Genomic DNA, 19,769 nt, shown 5'->3' on the forward strand with positions numbered 1-19,769 from the left:
AATGGGATTGCAGAGAGTTGGACATGACTGAAAAATGCCCCAATAATGACAACAACAAACCTTACAGAAATAACAGGCTACCTGAAAACTTTAATAATCGGAGTCCATGAGAAGAATGGAGGAAGGGATGAGAGAAGCAGACCTAAGATGGGTCTTGCTCTGGACTTACCTGAAACAAAGGAATTAATGAACATGCAAACAATTTGGTATATAAATACATCATACTCAAACAGAGATGGGGTGGGGAGGAAAAGAAAGCATTAATAAGAAGGATAATGATATGAAAGGAGTACAAACAAAAAGAAACATTCAGATCTTGAAGCAGGGATAGAAACGGAGATATGAAATGAAAAGAAGTGGAAACTAAAGGGATGCCCTTCACCTGGGGAATAGCTGGACAAAGAGTGTTATACAAAGGGAATGGCACGTTACTGCACTGCAAGAAAGGACCAAAGAGGCAATTTCAAAGAATCCTGGGTAGCGTGAACTGATGCAGGGAAGTGGACAGAACCAGGAGAACAGTTGATGCAAGCACAGCAGCATTGTAAAGAAAAACAGCTCTGAAAGTTTTAACACTCTGGTCAAAACAATGACCAACCACATCTCCAGAGGACCTAGAATGAAGCACCATACCCATTGAGAGGGAGTGGCCTCAAGGTACAGAAAGAGATACATTTTTAGAAGCAGCCACTGTGTGAATTCATTTTGATTGATTGTGCATATTTGTTAAAATGTCTGGGTTTGTTTTTTCTTTCCATGTTTTTTAAGGGTGGAGGGAGTTGGGAAAAGAAGAAGCATTATTAATGGTGACACAAAAAAAAGAGGGTCAATGGGGAAAAGAATTTTTTTTATGCCCAGAAGAGAACAAAAGTTCAAAAGAAAGTACTGAGAAGCAGGACAGTTTCAAAAGTAATGTGTAGAAATTATTATTTTCTTTTTTAAAAAGCAAGCAAGATGAAAATGGAAACTCATAGTTTCAAAATAAAATCTTCTTTTTAATATTCTGCTGTGTATATAGAAATGCTCTTTTTAGTGTTTAAGTATAGGTTTTTAATTTTTAAAAAAAAAATTTCATGACAAAAGATCTAAGGACACAAAAAATGTGACAGACTCCAGGAAACGCAAGTGGGTGTATCTAGAAAGCCGTGAGGGTCATTTTATAATAAAAACCTTTATAGCTTTTATATCCAGATAAGTGCTGTCTGCTTTAAAGATTATGCCGATTTCTGCATGGACTGTGTTCCCAAAGTTCAAAGGAACATCAACAGTTTGGAAGTCTAGAGATACAGTGTTACACAGAGGGGTTCTACATACCATCTGTCTAAGATCACAGAATCAAGACCTGGAAGTCCACCCCACTTCATTTCACAGAGCCCAGAGAAGGAAAAAGGCAAACTGTCTCTCTTTCTCCAAGTCTCTTCCCCTTTCTGAGCACCAGTGTAAGAATTTTCCTAATACAACACTCAGAGCGCACTTCTCCTGTCATCAAAAACCATCAGTTGCTCCCTACTACCCACCAAATAAAGTGTAATCCTCTGTTATTGGCAATTTTTAGCCATCTGGATCCAAACCAACTCTGCCCAGCCTTATCTTCATGCCACGTCCCACAATTATTTTACATTTTGGCCAAACTAAGTGTCTCTCTGTTACCCATTCTCATTCTCCGTTTAGTCCAAAGGCTCTTTTTTTTAAGCGTTAGTCAGACATTTATTAAGTACCCACTGTGTGCATAATACTGTCCTAGACACTGGAAAGATACAAAGTTTGGATAAGATAGTTCTTCACCTTGTGGAACTCAAAGGCATACAGATAACTGTAACAATACACAATATTACATGACACGTGCATTAGAAAGTTGTAAAACAGAATATGTCGAAATTGGCAAAATCAATTTCAGTTGCAGATTCATAGCTACAAATTGTGTGTAACAAACATGAGAAATGCTTTATCACAATAAGTTACAGATACAAGAAATCTTGAGATTCTTAACCTGGGCACCTCAGACCTCCTCCTCCCCCCACCCCCCAAGGGAATCATGGATATATTTCAGGAGGTGTCTGTGAACTGGGATGAGAAAACAAATTACACTTGAATTTTCACTAAACCTCTACCTGAAATTTAGCAATTCATTCAATTAGGAATGGAGGAGATAAAGCACACTAATCTTAAGCTGCCAAAGGGATCCATGGCGCAGAAACAGTTAAGAAGCCCCGACCCAATCTTTGCTAAGCCTTTGCTCACTCCTCAGTACCCAGAAACGACTCTCCCTCTCTCCATCTCCCCAACTCTTTCTGCTAAAATCTCTCTTTCTTCAGATACCTCACCGGATGCCACCTCCTACAGATTACTTTCCTGTAGTATCTCCCTCCTCCCCCAATTTTTCCAAAGCATTTGGCCAGAATCTCCCTTGAGCCCTTATCAAGCTTTCTCTTAGAACACTAGCTATTTACACCCTTATCTGCTGCGACCGTTAGTACATTGTCTTTTTTAAAAAGCCTCAGCAACTGGCACCATGCTTGGTACACAGAAGCAGGCACTTGATCAAGGCTTGCATGGTTGAATAGACTGGGCTTCTAGGCCAGCCCACAAGACTTGATTTCAGTTCAGCTGGAAGGTTCAGTTCAATGCTCAACACATGGCATGGTACCCAGGGCACAGTAGGAGTTTAACAAATGCTTGTTGAAACATTTATTAAGGATTCCCAGTGCTTGGTACTGGAGAGACAAAGATGGAAAATGGCAATCCCTGCCCTCAAGGAGCCTATCTGATATTATGCCCCCCATCTTCGTAATATAATTGCCCCCTGCTATCATCCTAAGCAGTCCAGCCCCCCTCTATAGTCCAATAGATCAGTCACTATTCTCTGCTTCCAAACTTCTGCATCTGTCATGCTTGGGATGGACTTTCCCACTCTAGCCCCAAGAGGATTCCTGCCTAGTGAAATCCGGCTAGTCCTTCAAGGCCCAGCTCTGGGGCTATCCCCTCCATGAAATCTTCCCCTTACTCCATCCAGGTTAGAAGTGCCCCCTCCCTCCCTGAACCTCCACAGCCCTCTGTTTGGCCCCATACGAACACCAATCAGAGGCGCACTTGTATTTTGGCTGTGTCCATACGTGCCGCATCTTCTCTCCCCCATCTCAACTAGATAATAAGGTCCTGGAGGCCAGGGTCAAAGTCATTTTCCATCTCTCCAACATCAAGCACAGTGCCTGGCATATAGTTGGGATTGTTGAGTTATTTTTCAGTCTGTTCGACTCTTCATGACCCCATTTGGGGTTTTCTTGGCAAAGATACTAGAGTAGTTTGCCATGTCCTTCTGCAATTCATTTGACAGATGAGGAAACTGAGGCAAACAGGGTTAAGTGACTTGTCCAGGGCCACCCAGCTACTAAGTCTGAGGCCAGATTTGAACTCACGAAGGTGAGTCTTCCTGACTCCAGGCCTGGTACTCCATCCACCATACCACCTAGCTGCCCCTGGCATATAGTAGGCACTTAATAAATGTTAATTGATTGATTGATTGACTGACTGATCAAGCACAGGGCACTGTGAGATGAGGTAGGACAAGTGCTTTGGTCTTTGAGTTTCAAAAAATTCATCTTGGTTTTAATCTTGGCTCCAACCAACCAATCCATTCACTTTCCTCATTTCTCTCATTTATGAAACAAGAAAAAAATAATACTTATATTCCACTTCAGTTTTCACCAGAATATTGTGGGAAGTACTTTGTGGACCACAAAGTGCCATAGATATGAGGGTAATTCATACCATCATCATTATATTATTATTACATTACATACTTAAATGTTGGATTAAATGGACTCTTCCAGACTAAATGCTAAGATCCCTCCCAGTTCTAGCATTCTGCACTCTGTGTCCTAAGATCTCACCCAGCTTAGATGGTCTCTGTTCTCCATAGGTTCTTCTTTCTCTGACATTCTAGGTTTCCTGGTCCCTTCCAGCTCTCTGATGTGCCTTGATTCCATGACCAGGTGAGTAAGTACTGGAGACACATGGCAAGAAGAAGTCAACAGGCTTTCTGCTTCCTTTCCCTCAGAACCAAGGGAAACTCAGCATGAAATCCCAAGTCCCCTCAAGTTGCTGATGGAGGTCCCTAGCCCATTTCACTCCAGAGGAGCACAGAGGTGAGGCACCAGGAAACTAAGAAATACAGCTCCTTCACATTGGAGAAAACAAAGCTATTCTTTCCACCAAGGTCACACGAGCCCCTCCCTGGAGCCACACTCCTCTTCAGCTCCCATGATTTCCTTTGGGGCCTGTTAGACAGCTTTAAGGTTGGGGTGGAAGTTTGTCCAACAAAAGCCTGCCTGAAAGAGCCAGGGCAAGAAGCCTACTTGCCACCCCTACAGACCTGGGTCAGCTGGAGGGCACCTCCCTTGCTCTTTCTCTTCCCCCTTCTCCCTAGCCAAACTTCTCAGTGATACCACAACTCTGAAGGAGACCCAGGGTTGAGGAGCACCCAGTGTTGGGGGGACAGAAAGGTGAGGGGTGGGAGTCATCTATAATAATCTACAATATCTATAATAATGCATCACTTCCCTCCTCTGCTATATCTGGGCAGGGGTTAGGGCTCACAGTTGACCATGTTGATGAAAACAACTTGGTATTTTTATTTATCTGTGAATATGGTACTTCCTTGTGGTAGAATGTAAAACCCTTTTAAAAAGTGATCTTAAAGAAGGCAATTCATTGAATGGGCATTACTTCACTCAAAGTGAGAACCTGAAAAGACCTTAGCCTGAAAGGGCCAGGGTCTCCCAATGCATCCTGAGCCATCTCCAGTCATCGTGGTGAATATCAGGCCACTGGACCCAGATGACTCTGGAGGAGAAAGTGAAGCTGGTGACCTTGCACAGCCCTCCCTCACTCAAATCAAAGTCAGCTGTAAGTCAGGTCATCATTTCTCTGATGTCATGGTCGTCTTCAAGAACAAAGGACAAACCCAACAACAAAGAAGTGAACTGAAGCATTTTTGGTCTTTATATCCCAAACCATTAGAACAGTGGTTGGCACACAGCAAATCTTATTGGATTAAATTGAATTTTAAGAGTACAAGCTTTATAGTCAGAAGAACTGGGTCCAAATCCTAATTCTGTTATTGACTGGCTTGGAAATCATTTTGCCTTTCTGGAGCTCAGTGTTTTCCCTGGTGAAATAAAGAGGTTGGTCTAGATCAAGGATGGGAACCTGTGGCCCCAAGGCCACACGTGGCCCTCTAGGTCTTGGGATGTGGTCCTTTGACTGAATGCAAACTTCAGTCAAAGGGCTAAACCTGAGGACCTAGAGGGCCACATGTGGCCTCAGGGCCACAAGTTCCCCACCCCTGGACTAAATAATCTCTTAGGTCCTTCCAACTCAAAATGATCTTAAGTGCCTGGAGCATGAGGGAAGCGGAAAGACTCAGGGGCCAGGGCTCTCTCTAAGGGCAGAATGTTGGGGTGAGAAAGAGAAGGGGAAAGGGAGGGGTAGAATAGGGGAAATTTTTTCACATAGAGGAGGCACACAAGGAAGAGCTTTTATAGTAAAGGAGGAAATGGGGGGGTGGGCAATGCTTGAACCCCACTCATCAAAATTGGTTCAAAGAGGGAAGATCTCACACACACACACACACACACAATACACATATACACACACATACACATGATACACATATACACGCACACACATATACACATACATACACACGATGCATATGCATACACACCCAGGGTCAGTTGGATATTTCTTACCCAATAGAGAGATAGAAGGGAAAGGAGATAAGAGACATGTGGGGGAGGCAGGGTAATAAGGGGAAGGACAGATTAGAGGAGGAAGCGGTTAGAAGCAAGACAGATTTTGAGGAGGGACAAGATAAAGAGAGAGAAGGATAGAGGTAATGGGATGGAGGGAAATGCAGTTAGTGATCATGACTATGAATGTGAATGGAATAAGCTAACCCATAAAATGGAAGAAGTCAGCAGAATGGATTGGAAACCAGAGTCCAACAATGTGTCATATATAACAGATACACTTGGGACAAAAAAGACATACACAGAGTTGAAATGAAGGACTGGAGCAGAGTCTATTATGCCTCAGCTGAAGTTAATTGTCTCTTTAAGATTCAAAAACTCTTTTCTTATGCAGCTGTCTGGCAGGGAACATCGTCAATGCAATCTTCTGGTCCTTGGTATTTGTTCCAGCCACCTCCAGCACAGCCTCTTCTTCTTCTTGTCTTCTTATAGGAATCAGCTTTCTGTCCATTCTCCTACAAGAGTCATTTTAGCACAATTTTAAATTATCATTTCTAATCTTTATAACCCTGATCATTTTTACAAACTCAAAATTTGAACCATGGCCAATTGTCACATTTAAGAAATTCACATCAGAAGCCAGTGTCTTACACTTTACATACATCCATTATTAATTTCCTCACTAGGAGGATGAGATGTCACTTAAGGAGTTAATAACACACTTCAGTACATACATAAATACATTAAATTGTCAATTTTTAACACAATGCTTATAGAATCTTAACCTTTTAGTCATGCCATGTTTCTTTGATGGCATTTACAAAATAAACCACAAACCCCTTCTCTTTTTTTTTAGCATCATTAGTTGTAACAAAACTTTAGACAAGCATGATATTAATCAAATAACAAAATAACATTCTCACATTGCTTAAGGAACATTTACAAAGCGAGCTCTAGGTGGCTCGCATGCATTTCTACCCTTGTTCATAAAACTTTACTAAGTTAGTACAAAAGTCCTTAAGTAACACTAATTCCAGAGTAGTGTAACAAACAAAAGTTTCTAGTTATTGCAGAATTCCTAGATATCACAAAGTTTCTTACTCATAAAGATGTTGTAATAGAATCTCACATTGGTAGCAGTAAGAGACTGATCACAGGAAAAATACTACTACTCTTAGAATCCTTTTCATCTATTGTACACAAACTTGCAGTTTCTCAGCAAGCCAAGTTCATTGTTTAGAATTTACATAAATCGAACAAGTTCTTTTCCAGGGCTGATGAATTAGCCCACAGGGGTCTTGGCAATTTTACAAAATGAGGATCTCAGGAAGGGGTTAATAGAAAAACCTTGGGCCAGTCTGCTATCTTTTGCCTTTTCTCTGAGCACACTTATTCAAGGTCGAGGCTTTCTAAAAATCATACAAAGGATTTTACAAAACTTTTCTTCATAAACTTATTTCCCTTTCTCAGAAACAGCTTACAATTTATCCCAATATATATATGTGTGTGTGTGTGTGTGTGTGTGTGTGTGTGTGTGTGTGTGTGTATAAAATTAAACAATTCTTAAATTTGATCACCAAACCTTTTCCACATAATTGAAGAGAAAAAAACTAAACATAGTTTTGTAAATACTAGACTCAAGCTTAATTAACAATCTCACAAATTTCTAAATGATAGCAAAACAATTAAAGACAAAATTTGGTAATTTATGATGTCTTAAATTACGACACTACAAAATATTAAAGACATGGTCAGTTAGAATGATTTAAAAGTTTTCTAACTCAGTACAATTCTTAGCCTAACAACATTTAGATCATAAAAGAAATTGCTTTTCTAACAACACAGAGTCTCAAATTTTACACATATATTACTAGTATTTACATTAATGATAATAGTGATGGTCTCAATTAGTAAATCTCAATAGTTCTGTCACAATCAGTAAGTCTCAATAGTTATGTCATAGTCAGTAAGTCTCAATAGTTATCCAATATTACCACAATAGAATTTTCTTGGGGCTATATAGTTAATAAATTTCTCAATGCCAAATAACAATATGCACCCCTTTTTAAATTATTCAAATATACATTTCTAAGTTCCATTCACATTTTTCTTGGGAAAGTTTTACAAACAGTTTGTAATCATCTATTATAATCACGTTGGTTTAAAATGTGCTGGGCCAGTATTCTAACGACTTCTTTTGGCCCAGGTGAAAAGGAAGCCTAAGGATTTTGAATCATTGCTAACAAGGTATAGTCAGTTTCCCCTCCAGGCAGAGGAGTTTGACAATTAATTTAACAGTAATAATAATAATTCACAATAACCAATATCTTTACCATAGCTGTTATCCATATTAGATTTAATAGAACCTACCCACGAATCTAGCCTGAAAGGTGGGAGGACATAATTCCTTTTATCTCTCTAGAACATTAAAACAGTAATCCCAAAAAACCTGGTTAACAATGTCACAAGTTTCATAGGTGCTGGCCGAATTGTTTTAGCTGGGACCTTCTATTAAGTACAGGTAAAGGTAGGAATACCTGGTTTTTTTAAATGGCAATTATAAAACGTGAGAAGACAGGGTTCGCAAGGCTGAGAAAGTAACTTAACCCAGTTTTACACAATTGTTTCCATTTTTTAGTTTCAACAAAATTCAGATTAAAAATTGCTTTGTCTAACACTATTTTTAGCTCACAACATTCACTCAAGTTTTACAATATAGGAGAATTTTACTACAATTTAGAAGTACAATAATAGTACAAACAGAAAAAATTTCAGATGGCATTAATTGCATTCCCAAATCATTACATATATTGGGCTTACCAAGCATAGAGGCTTTTCTTCTCTCCCCACAGTTGTAGAGCTTGGCTATGGACTGGGGGTGCTCAAGCCAGGGATTTGGGAAAGGGGAGGAGGACTAAGGACCAGGGAGTACTGGGAAGCTGTAAAGTCCAGCACCTGAATTAAAGGTCTGAGGAGTCATTGAGGAGGATCCCTGAGGAACCTTTGCTTCCTAATAGGGGTTGCTGGGCTTTGGGAAACTTGGAGCAAAAATTCCAGGTTCCAGTGGTGTGGGAGCAAGGACTTGGGGGCTTGAGAGGAGAGGTTCCTCTGCTTGCCTAGAAGTGTGGGTGTCAAGGCTTCCAGGGGTCCAGGGCTGTTGTCAGTGGGGTATGAGAGGGCAACAAAATAGTGAAGTAGAGAACAAGGAGTAGAGCTTTTGTTGCAACATGTATTTTAATTTTTGCAGTTTCAATGTTATTATAATTTAATTTACATAGAGACTTTAGGTGAAAAAACATCAAAATGAAGGGCCTAAATAAGAAAAAGCAGCTAGTAAACAGGGCAATTATTTTGAAAAGGAGCCAACTCTCTATTGTATGTTCCCAGCTGAATCACTTTTTAAACTTTCCAAGTAGCAAATTTAGGAAGACCACAGCAAGCTAGAAATATATACATATATATACATATATATACATATATATATATATATATATATATATATATATATATATATATATATATATGGAGAGAGAGGGAGAGAGAGAGAGAGAGAGGTAATTCCTCTTCTAAGAAGTATTTTTGTTTCTCAGGAATACCGTACGTAACAGTCTTTTGGGTAAGATATGTTCAGATTGGCTCTCATTCTCTGCTTTTATTTCTCTATTTTGGAGGCTTTAAGCTACTTTTTTCAACTCAAATAGGAATGAGGGTCACTAAATTGCACATAAGGATCTCTGTAGTTGTATATTAAAAAACTACTTATTAACTCTATTGATTTATTTAATATCTTTATGTTATTAAATATTTTCCAATTCTGTTTATAGGATCATTACTAAAGTTCTTAATTCTACAAATTGGGAAAGCACGTTCTAGATTTTTTAAAGTCCTTTCTCCAGTTTTTTATTTATACTAGTCTCATGGTGATTCTTATTAACCACACAAGAAATAAAATATCTTTGTATATACTTCTGACATTGAGCTGGAATTCTTAACCCCCCAAGGAGTCTACAGATAGATTGGAGGGGGATATAGAAAAAATATATATCTTTTGTCATTTAAACTGAATTTTCTTCACATTCATAAATGTATTATCATTTTGAAAAAGGTTTCATATGCTTCACCAGATATCTATGGTTAACAGAATCTGCTAAAGAATTTTTAGCTTCTCTAACATTTATTGCAGCCCTGGCTCAGTCTGAAAGAGGTTAACAGATCTTAATGGTTCTAATTTTAACTCAAGTAAATTTTACTTCTGTGTTCACTTCTTAAAAACTTTTTTGAAAGAGAACCTTGAATCCTCTGGCCAAGGTGGGTGGGACTCTGGAAAAGATCCAGTGGTGCCTTGTCCCTTCTCCCCCATGCTGGGAAACTCAGAGTGTCTCCTTTTCAGATCTATGCATTTTTCAAAATTGCCTTGGTGCCAAATACCATAATAAATTCTGGCTTTTTATCTTAAACATCAGATTTAGGAGTACCACATTTCACTTAACTCTAAGGGGAAAAGATCCCCATTTTCTTTCTTATCTCTCTTCACTTTCCAAATTTGGCCAGAATTGGAATGAAGGGACAAAGAAAGAGCATTTTCTTTATTTCAACAGCTTTAACAACAGAGTCAGATAACATACTCTGTTCACACAGAGACACATAACACAAAACAGATACAGACAGAAAATGACAGGATGCACAAAAAGGATTCCTAGAAATCTGGCATTTTTCTTTTCTCTTTCTACTTTGGTAACTCCCAATTAGCTAGTCTATCCCCTAGTGGGTTATTGTCATCCATCCCTGGGCTGAGGCTCACAAGATCTCACCCCAACCCTAATATCATGCTTAACTGATCTTTGTACCATAGGACATTTTCCTTCTGGAGTAAGACATATTTTTAAAATGTTCTACTTGGAAAAGGCTGACATTGGGAAGTGTTCCGGTCCATCTTCCCTTAATCTTTTACTCATTTGCTTTCTGATAATCTCCCATCTTTCTAAATCAATTGTACCTTCTTGTATTTGCTCTTCTGTTATACAAAAACCTCTTTCTGTTATAATTTTTCTTAATACTTGCAGATACAGATCCCTATCCTTAAACTGTATCTGTCCCATAATTAAATTTTCTAAATCTACTTTTCTAACTCTCTAAAATTTCTACAGTCCCCCAGTAAACCTAGTGATAATTAATCCTCTTACCCCTTGTGAATCGGCTCCGGAGCCTGTATCGGTAAGATGTTACTCCATCCAGACTTCAGGTCCCTGTTCCCAAAGCCAACTGTGCCAGCAGTGGTATGAATATATGATGAAGTAATAGACACAAAAAGACAAAGACATGGAGCTAGGCAAGTCATATAGTCAAGTTATAGACTGATTTTAATGGAGTTACTGACAGTATTTTATATAGATTTATTGCTGAATCATCCAGACTTTAAAGAAGAGTACAATAAAGCATTGGTTAAGTTTTTTATCTCCTTGTTCCTAGGAGTGAGACACTATTTTTACTCAAGGCTAACCAATTTGAAACATTTTTGTCCTCTCATATATAGATAACCAGACTGAAAGATTTCTGTCATCTCCCATATGGGTAATCAGCTACAAAGGCAGGTTTTCTTTGCCAAGTCTTCTTATCCTAAAACTGGCCTTGCCATGCAGGGGCCCATTTTCAATTGACCCTGCCTTGCAGAGGTCTAAGAGGCCTAAACAGGATATAGCTGGCTCTCCACACCTTATACACGGTATCTCTGATGACCAACTTTGATAGACTTGGCTCTTCACAGCAATACAAGGTTCAGAGACAGCTCCAAAAGACTCATGATGACAAAAACTATCCACATCCAGAGAAAGAATTACAGAGTCTGGGGGTGGAGCCAAGATGGCGGCTGGAAAGCAGGGACTTGCATGAGCTCCCCACCACGTCCCTCCAAAAACCTATAAAAAATGGCTCTGAACAAATTCTAGAACTGCAGAACCCACAAAATAGCAGAGGGAAGCAGGGGTCCAGCCCAGGACAGCCTGGATGGTCACTGGATGAGGTCTATCGCGCACAGAGTGGAGGGGAGCAGAGCTCAGCATGGGAGGCAGCAGGACCAATCAGACCAGGAGCCGGGCAGGTCAGGCCCTAGCACCCTGAATCAGTGAGCTGTGGCAGTTACCAGACTTCTCAACCCACAAACACCAAAGACAACAGAGAAGATTAGTGGGAAAAGCTGCAGGCAACAGCGTTTGCAGTTTGGCCACTGCCCCAGGGGCAGCGGGTGAGATGCAGCTACAGAACTACAACTGCAGTTACTTTCAGCCCCAGGTCCACCTGGTGGGAGGAATTAAGTGGTGGATCAGAGCAGGAGTGCAGAGCCTGCTGAAGATTTGCGTCAGGTCTGGGTTGGTGGTTCTTGAGGAAGGAGGAGTGCTGGTGTGGCAGAGCTGCCTGTCTAGAAATAGGTCTGAAATCAATGGTGCATCCCTAAAGCTTGGAACAAAGTACTCTTTGCTCTACAAGCAATCATACCCCGACGAAAAACTCAAGGGTCAAGTAAGTTGGCTGGGAACATGGCCAGGCAGCAAAAACACACCCAGATTCAATCTCAGACTTTGGAATCCTTCTTTGGTGACAAAGAAGACCAAAACATATGCCCTGAAGAAGTCAACAAAGTCCAAGAGCCTACACCAAAAGCCTCCAAGAAAAACATGAACTGGTCTCAGGCCATGGAAGAGCTCAAAAAGGAGTTGGAAAAGCAAGTTAGAGAAGTAGAGGAAAAATTGGTACAAGAAATGAGAAGTATGCAAGAAAACCATGAAAAACAAGTCAATGACTTGCTAAAGGAGACCCAAAGAAATACTGAAAAAAATATTGAAGAAAACGACACTTTAAAAAATAGACTAACTCAAATGTCAAAAGAGCTCCAAAAAGCTGATGAGAAGAATGCCTTGAAATGCAGAATTACCCAAATGGAAAAGGAGGTCCAAAAGACCACTGAAGAAAATACTACCTTAAAAATTAGATTGGAGCAAGTGGAAGCTAGTGACTTGGTGAGAAATCAAGATATTATAAAACAGAACCAAAGGAATGAAAAAAATGGAAGACAATGTGAAATATCTCATTGGAAAAACCACTGACCTGGAAAATAGATCCAGGAGAGATCATTTTAAAATTATTGGACTACCTGAAAGCCATGATCAAAAAAAGAGCCTAGATATCATCTTTCAAGAAATTATCAAGGAGAATTGCCCTGATATTCTAGAGCCAGAGGGTAAAATAGAAATTGAAAGAATCCACAGATTGCCTCCTCAAAAAGATCCCAAAAAGAAAACTCCTAAGAACATTGTCACCAAATTCCAGAGCTCCCAGGTCAAGGAGAAAATATTGCAAGCAGCCAGAAAGAAACAATTTGAATATTGTGGAAAAACAATCAGGATAACACAGGATCTGGCAGCTTCCACATTAAGGGACCGAAGGGCTTGGAATATGATATTCTGGAGGTCAATGGAGCTAGGATTAAAAGGCAAAATATGGATTTTCAATAAAATAGAGGACTTTCAAACTTTCTCAGTGAAAAGACCAGAGCTGAATAGAAAATCTGACTTTCAAACACAAGAATCAAGAGAAGCATGAAAAGGTAAACATGAAAGAGAAATCATAAGGGACTTACTAAAGTTGAACTGTTTTGTTTACATTCCTACATGGAAAGATGATGTTTATGATTCATGAGACCTCAATATCATAGTAGCTGAAAGGAATATGCATATATACATATGTGTGTGTATACATATATATACATATGTGTGTGTCTATATATATATATGTAGGTATATATATACATATATATATATGTAGGTATATACATATATATATATATATATATATATATATATATATATATATATACATACACACACACACAAAGGGCACAGGGTGAGTTGAATATGAAGGGAAGATATCCAAAAGAAATAAAATCAAATTAAGGGATGAGAGAGGAATATATTGAGAGAGGGAGAAAGGGAGAGGTAGAATGGGGTAAATAATCTCACATAAAAGTGGGAAGAAAAAGTGGTTCTGTAGGAAGGGAAGAGGGGGCAGGTGAGGGGGAATGAGTAAATCTTGCTCTCATCAGATTTGACCTGAGGAGGGAATACCATACACAGTCAATTGGGTATCTTACCCCACAGGAAAGAAGGAGGAAGAAGATAAAAAAGGGGGGATGATAGAAGGGAGGGCAGATGGCGGAGGAGGTAATAAAAAACAAACATTTTCGAAAAGGGACAGGGTCAAGGGAGAAAATTGAATAAAGGGGGATAGGTTAGGAAGGAGCAAAACATAGTTAATCTTTCATAACATGAGTATTGTGGAAGGGTTTTACATAATGATACGCATGTGGCCTATGTTGAATTGCTTGCCTTCTTAGGGAGGGTGGGTGGGGAGGGAAGAGGGGAGAGAATTTGGAACTCAAAGTTTTAAAAACAGACATTCAAAAACAACAACAACAAAAAAAGTTTTTTCATGCAACTAGGAAATAAGATACACGAGCAATGGGGCATAGAAATTTATCTTGCCCTACAAGAGAAGAAGGGAAAGGGGGATGGGAGGGGAGTGGGGTGACAGATGGGAGGGCTGATTGGGGAAATGGGGCAACCAGAATATACGCCATCTTGGGGTGGGGGGAGGGTAGAAACAGGGAAAAAAATTGTAATTCAAACTTTTGTGAAAATCAATGCTGAAAAAACTAAATTCATTAAATAAATTTAAAAAAACATAAAGCTAATGTAAAATGTGGGAAAAAAAGAATTCCATTGCTACTCACTGTAAAAATAAAATATTCTGTTCTAGAAAAAAAAAGAATTACAGAGTCTGAATGCAGATTGAGGCAAACTATTTGCTCTCTCTTTTTTTTCTTCTTTTTTGGTTTTGTTTCTTCTTTCTCTTCATTCATTCCATTGGTCATAATTCTTCTTTACAACTTGCCTATTGTGTAAATAAGTTTAATGTGAAGGTATATGTAGAACCTATATTGGATTCCATGCCATCTTGGGTGGGGAGGGGGAGAAAATTTGGAACTCAAAAACTTGTGGAACTGAGTGTTGTAAACTAAAAATAAAAATTATTTTTTTAAATGAAGATAAGAATACTCAAGCTTCTTAGCCCTTTGTAAAGTGTTAGAGTGTTAGAGAAAACATTCAGTGTTAGAGAAATGTAGGACAATTGATCAGGCTTAGGCAGGGCCAGATACTGAGGGCTACACTTCCCTGCCGGAATATACAGAGAAACTGTGAGAAACGTGGTTTTGGGATCACTGGACTTCCTAGGCGGGGCCAAAGTCCTGAAGAAGAACCCTGTGATAATCCCTAGGGAAGGCTGTACAGACCACAGGACTTCCAGAGGAAGACCAAGTGGTAGCCATCCCTTAATCTGTGGGGATCACAGGGCCTCCTAGGGGTCAGACCCTAAGGAAGACCCAAGTGATGGCCTCTTAGGATGGCAGTAAGATCACAAGGCTCCCGAGACAGGGCCGGAAGTCCCATGTGATGTCCCCTTAAGAAAGCCGTGCAGACCACAGGGTTCCCCAAGGGAATCCAGAGTGGTAGCCCTCTTAACACCGCAGTGGGGATCACAGGACACCCCAAGACAAGATCCAGGAGTAAGCCTGGTGAGCTTCCACTGCCTGTTGCTTCCCTTCGCTTGACCTTAGGAAAATCCATGTGATTTGCCCATTCACACCCAAAGAATTCAGGACCAGAGTGGGCAGAGGAAGGCATTTTATTACGCTCCCCGGGAGAGCGGGTGCAGTGCTCGCGGGAACACTCACACTGATACAGCTGCAGGAGCAGGGGTAACCATTCCCTCCACTCCTGCTAGAGTCATGGTTAGTTTACAATCTTTGTTTTTTTACATAGTTTTCCTAGGTTATACAGTTATAAATAGGATAATAAGGATACAGAAGCAAAAGTGAAGTTAATTAGATTTTCCTTGTCTTAGTTTAGGATTAAACTATATTCTTTTACTTCCCCCACTTTCCCTCTTTAACATATGCAAATGATGCAAATCAGTAGGCCTGGATTCTTGACCAAGACCAGACCCTAGATAAGCTTGAACAGGTTCAAGTGGGTTTGGCCTCTCTAATTCCCCAGACTGCCTTCTCAAAAAGTATGCACATGCATACAAGGGTAGCTAGGTGGTGAAGTGTATTGAGCACTGAGCTTGGAATCAGGAAGACTCATCTTCATGAGTTCAAATTCAACCTCAGACTCTTGCTAGTTGTGTGACCTTGTTTGCCTCAATTTCCTCATCTGTAAAATGAACTGGAGAAGGAAATAGCAAAAACCCTCCAATATCTTTAGCAAGGAAACCCCAAATGGGCTCACAAAATGTCAGACACAACTGAATAACGACACTTAGATTTACAATCTGAGGAAGGATAATTATTTTTCTCTGGCCCCACTCTGCAAAAATCAGGATAGATTTCATGGGGGAGATGAGATTTGAGCTGGGCCTTGGAGATTGTCAAGCATGTCGATAAGCAAGTATGGGGAGAGCAAAGATTCCGAGGGCAAGGATGTGTAGAAGATGAGGGCCCAGAAGTAAGGCCAAGCCGGTCCCTGACAATGGGGTGGGAAGGTATGGGGGTGGGTTCAGAGACGATCCTCTGAATGTGTGGGTGGAGGTATAATAGTCCTTTAAAGTTTACAACAGACAACTAACCACAGCCCTGGGAGCAATTTTAGGTTTACAACAGACAACTAACCACACAGCCCAGGGAGGAATTTTTAAAGATCATCATTTCCTTCTCCACCCCTAACAGATCATCGGAGAAGAAGAGTATTGCTCCACCCTAGGGGTGACTCTGAAAGACAGGGTCACCTCTCAGCTTTCAGGAGAAGAAACCAATGGATCAATAAGTATTAATTAAGTACCTATATGGACTGCCCCCCCCCCATATCCTGCCCTCAGGATACTTATAGTCCAGCTGGAGGAAATCTAGTTGACATCTCTTTGGTCATGTACATAAAACAAATACATGTGGGGGGAGGGGAAGAGGTGGATCAGGAAAGATCTAAGTAGAAGCCAGAGCTGGAGCCAAGCCCAGAAGGAAAACAAACTAGGAGAGGGCAAGGGGAGGAAAGAGAACATTGCCAGGCCAAGAAACCCATTCGAATCCCCACCACTTCCAGCACTCTCTGACTCTAGGGGTATCGTGGGTCCAGTCCTCACCACCTTCCAAGGACAACAAACAACAACAGCAATAGTGAGGACAACCCGGCCAATAATCAGCTTTGTAACCCTGGACAGACAGAGCCTTTCTCCTCTCAGATCCTCAGTTCCCTCATCCATTAAATAAAGGGGGGGGGGGCTCCATTGGCTGATTTCTCAAGGCCTTCTGTCAATAGGGCACTTTAATTCCAGGCACTCCCCTTTGGGTAAGCAGTGCCTACGTTATTCCCATCCCCCACATCCATCTCATTTTATAAGAGAAGAGACAGTGACTCAGATTTATGCCAAACCAAACAGAAAAGGACAGAGTCACTCCAGGTCTGAGGCTCTTTCCATTAGGCTTCACTGTCATAATTCTGTGCTGCTGAGGGGAGTTCAGAGGTAGCAAAGGGCTGCCCCCCTCTTTCTCGCTCCACTCTCTCCCTTCCCCCATTCTTACTAGCTGGGTGACAGAGAGCCAGTCACTTAACCACTGAACCTTACCGTCCACATTTGGAAAATGAGGCCAATGATACTTGTAGCCCTCAACCCACATGTTTGCTGTGTAGAAAGTGTTTTGCAAACTGTAAAGCTCTATAGAAATGTGAGCTGTTACAGTCTCAACGTAATAATAATAGTAATCCTCCATGAGAGTCCCACTCCAAAATCTCATGGTGCCATGGAAGTTAACTTTGGTTCTCAAAGGCTCTGCCAGCATAGCGCAAGCCCTGGGAGGTTCTGCCATGCTTCAAGGCCTTTAAGGGACAGACTGTACTGTATACCATAGCTTCAGTCCTCTGACTAGGCAACCATGAATCATGGAGAGATTCCTCACCACCAGGCTGATCACTAGGTGGTAAATTCTTTGGCCATGGCAAACCATGAAACAAAGAAACATATGAGGAGGCTTTCAGTCTTGTGTGTTTACAAGAAGACCCATCCTTTTCCACAGAGACAGTGGCATAGAGGCAGATAAAGGGGAAAAGGCAGCTTAGAATCACACTTTTTAGACCTTCTATAGACCTATTTAACTGAATGAGACATCATTCAACAATGAGCCATACCACTGGAAGAATGAAGCCATAGGACCGCTGACATTGTCACTGTGAATATAAAGAAATTGGAGCTGAGTGGAAGGGTGACTCACAGATTCCCCTGGAAATTGTCCATAAAAGACTTGGTGAAGATGGTTCGGTGTGAACCCACCTCACAAACAACATGTATTTCATGGGATGTGTCCTATCACTTTGAAGAATGGATGGTGGACATAAGCCAAACAAAAGAAACCCAAAAAACCATCATGAAGTCAGCTGCAGCTTTTGCACCAACATCTGTCCCAAGTGATGAAGACATAGGGAGATCAATGAAGAATACAAGAGCCAGTGTATTTTGTTGCTGTTCTTTAGTTGTTTCAGTTGTGTCTGACTCTCCATGACCCCATTTGGGGTTTTCTTGGCAGAGATACAGGAGTGGTTTGCCCTTTTCTTCTCCAGCTCATTTTATAGATGAGGAAACTGAAGCAGGAAGGGTTAAGTGATTTGCCCAGGGTCACCACAGCTATTAAGTGTCTGAGGCCAGATTTGAACTCAAGAAGATGTCTTCCTGATTCCAAGGCCAGTGCTCTATCCATTGCTCCACCTAGCTGCCCAAGTCAACATATATACTTATCATTGGTGACAATGCCAAATTGGGCACAAGAGAGTATGCTAATAAATACATACACATATGTATGTATGTGTGTATACATATATAGTTAGAAAATACAGTTTGAGATTAAGAAATAAAAGCAGTGAAAGGGACTTGTAGCCCACTCAGAAGTCTCCTATCCATTTATCATGAATATTCTCTTCCAGAAGAGAGCTGGGAGGTGCTGGACATGAATGAGAAAGAAAGAATGAAAGAAAGAAAGAAAGAAAGAAAGAAAGAAAGAAAGAAAGAAAGAAAGAAAGAAAGAAAGAAAAAAGAAGGAAGGAAGGAAGGAAGGAAGGAAGGAAAGAAGGAAAGAAAGGAAGGAAGGAAAGAAAGGAAGGAAGGAAGAAAAACAAAGAAAAGAAAGGAAGGAAGGAAGAAAGGAAGGAAGGAAGGGAGAGAGAGAGAAAGAGAGAGAGAGAGAGAAAGAGAGAGAGAGAGAGAGAGAAAGTAAAAGAAAGGAAGGAAGGAAGAAAAGAGTGGCTATATCACAATAACTGATGGCCAATATAAAAGTCACTTCCAAATCGTCTTTTGTTGTGAAGCCTGACTTTCTACTGGTTGACATAAAAGCCAAAAGCAACCCCAAACTAGAGGAGAGGCTAAAGATGAGAAGAAAACGTGGTGGCCAGTGATAAGGCCAATATGGCCTAGTCAAACAAGCTACTGACACTGAAAAATGGGGAAAGAATAGAAGGGTAAACACTGTCACTGATGATAATATTCCCTCCTGAAGTTTAACTAGTATAAAGTAACTTTCATTACAAGAAGGACACAAAGAACCTGGAAACCTTCTCAACCAGTAAACATTTATCTCTGTCAAGTAGAGGGAGAGGGTCAACATTGACTTAAAATAAAAACTCACCAACAAAATTTTATGATATCAACTCGTAAAATGGTGAAAAGAGGTGAAAGAAAAAATAAGACTGTTAGTCTTGGCATGAAACCCAACTAAGCCAGACCATGCCCCAAACACTTAGAGATGAAACCAGGAAAACAACAAATGAAAAGTGGAACACAGCTACTAATATTTCTCTCTAGACCGATTTTCTTTAGCTCAGGTCATTTATGAAAAGCAGATTCGAGACTTCAGAAGACAGGTCAGTGAGAATGACTAAACCACACCAAGTACACTCTGGGCTGGTGTGACACAATTTTGAAAAC

This window comes from Trichosurus vulpecula, chromosome 2 (assembly GCF_011100635.1).
Source record: "Trichosurus vulpecula isolate mTriVul1 chromosome 2, mTriVul1.pri, whole genome shotgun sequence".
NCBI classification, from domain to species: Eukaryota; Metazoa; Chordata; class Mammalia; order Diprotodontia; family Phalangeridae; genus Trichosurus; species Trichosurus vulpecula.